The sequence below is a fragment of the Echeneis naucrates genome, chromosome 5 (genome assembly GCF_900963305.1).
Source record: "Echeneis naucrates chromosome 5, fEcheNa1.1, whole genome shotgun sequence".
Taxonomy (NCBI): Eukaryota; Metazoa; Chordata; class Actinopteri; order Carangiformes; family Echeneidae; genus Echeneis; species Echeneis naucrates.
In genome coordinates, this window is record NC_042515.1 from 10,095,708 (window position 1) to 10,098,788 (window position 3,081).

At 37.1% G+C, this 3,081-nt stretch overlaps 1 pseudogene; it reads left to right on the plus strand.

Annotated features, from left to right (window-relative positions):
• The first annotated feature begins 736 nt into the window (after positions 1-736).
• Positions 737-2,492, plus strand: LOC115044047 (mucin-3B-like; annotated as a pseudogene).
• Positions 2,493-3,081: the final 589 nt, after the last annotated feature.

Genomic DNA, 3,081 nt, shown 5'->3' on the forward strand with positions numbered 1-3,081 from the left:
ACAATGTCACCAAGTGAAGGAGCCATTACAACAGAAACCATGTCAACAAGTGAAGGAACAACAACAACAGAAACTATGTCAACAAGTGAAGAAACCACGACAACAGAAACCATGTCAACAAGTGAAGGAGCCACTACAACAGAAACCATGTCAACAAGTGACAGAACCACAACAACTGAAACCATATCCACAACAGAAACAATGTCACCAGTGAAGGAGCCATTACAACAGATACCTTGTCACAAGTGAAGGACCGACAACCAAAGAAACTGTGTCAACAAGTGAAAGGAACCACAACTGAAGTAAACAATGTCAACAAGTGAAGGAACCACAACAACAGAAACCATGTCAACAAGTGAAGCAACAACAACCAAAGAAACCATGTCACCAAGTGAAGGAACACAACCAAAGAAACCATGTCAACAAGTGAAGGACCGACAACCAAAGAAACTGTGTCAACAAGTGAAGGAACCACAACTGAAGTAACAATGTCAACAAGTGAAGGAACCACAACAACAGAAACCATGTCAACAAGTGAAGGAACCACAACAACAGAAACCATGTCAACAAGTGAAGGAACCACAACAACAGAAACCATGTCAACAAGTGAAGGACCGACAACCAAAGAAACTGTGTCAACAAGTGAAGGAACCACAACTGAAGTAACAATATCAACAAGTGAAGGAACCACAACTGAAGAAACAATGTCACCAGCCTCAAAGAAACTTCTTCAGTCATGTCAACTTTCTCATCACAGACTTGGACATCCATCGTAACCAACGTATCCCAAACATCAACCACACCAACTCCCATCACTGTAACGTCACCGTCTCCATCTGTTCAGTGTACAGATGACGACTGCCAATGTGCAACGGGTACTTGTATGTTCAACACAACACTTGGAATATGTAGCTGCCATTGTGATGAGTTCATTTTTGGAGGGTGAATGCTCTTTTGGAGAAGATAATACCAAACCTCATCTAGGTAAGATTCCCGCAGTGCGGTTCTCCAAAAGTTATTTTTCATTGTTCAAAGTCTTATAAAGTTCAATGCTTTATATGTGTATAATTCCATCTGCATCCCATTTCAATGTGATGGCTTTGATATTTTTCACCTTTGTTTTGACCTGCAAATGCTTTTGCTTTGTGCGGGTAAAAATATTTCAGTGTCAGTTAAATGCTGTCATATTTTTTCGTAGATACTGGAGCAATACCAGTTCGCAAAGCAAATTTGACTTTGGCAATCCAGATGGATTTTCAGCCAGCTTTTAACGATTTAAGCTCACCTGAGTCACTAGAATTCATCAACACATTAAACAACAGGTAATTATTTTTTATTTTTGTATGTTAATAGAACTTGCTGATGTGTTGAAATCATAAGATCATAATTATCATGAAATAATTGCAGATGGTTCATTTGTTTAGTTAATATAATTCATGTTAATTACCAAAATGCAAGAATATATTGCTTTAACTCTGATTTAATTGCTTTTGCTCTGTATTCCAAGCTTCAAGCCATCTTCAGAGAAGCAGACCCACAGTCCTTCAAAAGCGTAGAAATTGTGAAGTTATCGTAAGTTTAAGGAAAAAGAAAATCATTAATGTATTTGTTTTGTTTTGTTTTGTTTTTTTAATCAAGGGCCTCGATTGATTTTTCTTCTGGTAATTTCTTTCTTTTGCCTCCCTGTAGAAAAGGAAGTGTCCATTGCAGAGAGTGTGGCAGAGTACAGCTATCAAAACAATGAAACACAGATCGAGTTTGTCAACACTCAGCTTGATGGTGTGTTGGACTGATATCTTGAATGACACAAGCACCCTAAAAAAGATTTCTCAGGCCTTTAATAACAGCAGCGTGACGTTGAATGGACTCGTCTTCCAAACCACCTACAATTAACAGTAGGGCACTATTTGTCAGTCCTAAACATACAACTTTGACACGTTAATGCTTTGTTCAGTCACAGTTTCTTCATTTAGCATTTGTCCAAACATTTTATATTTATATTATGGTACTTGGAAAGAAAGATAAGCATTGGTTTGTTTTTTTCCCCTTCTATCAAACAGATATTACAGGCTTGAAATCCGTATGTGAAATTGTTCTCAGTTTGCTAATTACACTGCAAAAATTATTAACGGGCAATGGCAGTGTGTTGGACCCTGCCAAACAAACCAAGATTACTGTCACCAACATGGACAATGTTTCAATGACATTTCCAAGGGGCCTATCTGTAGGTAAGGCAAAGAAATGTTTTTTTGGTTGGATGAATGTTAAATTTGTTGGACTATAGAGCTCATCCATATAATGAACTTTGTGGTTCTTTAATTCAGGTGCTTTGAGTCCAGCCTGAAGCAGTTTTATGGCCCACAATGTGACCTCTTCCGCTGGGGTCCAGGCTTCTACGGAGCTCTGTTTGGATCACTTGAGGAGCACTTATGATAATAATTGTCATTGTTATTGCTATCGTTGCCAAAAAGAAATACACGGGAATTTGGTGAGTTTCAATATATTGTTGATTTTTGTCACACGTGAATGCAAATACAAATTTTATTTCTTGGTTTTGGGGTAATTCTTTTTTCATCCTTGTTACAGTCTCCCTGAAATATGTAATCAAATCACAGTTACTAGTTAAAATGTTTAATTACCAAAGTGTTACTCTTAGTCCTTATTCTATTGTGTAGAGTATTAAATAATATTCATTTATACATTCTTTTGCTTTGGCCATGCAGGTATCCCGCATTCCGACATATTTGCAGGCATGCAGGGCAAAGAGATCGTTCAGCATTTTGTTTTCATTAGGTCTTTAGGTCTAACTTAACTTAACTGTTGGGAAATGATGACATGGCACCAACACAGTAAATTTATGGCACTGAAAAGTTAATCAAAAATTAGCCAACAAGTGATGAAGAAATTAAAGCAGTTACTATTATATTTTAACTGGATAATTCAAATCTGTAAATTATACATTTCAAAGGAAACTTTCTCAGCACCTGCCCTGTAATCACAAGGTTATAAGACTGGCATTAAAACTAACTGCTGTCTCTTTATTAAGGAAAAGAAACAACTTTTATGACAACAGACTGTCTG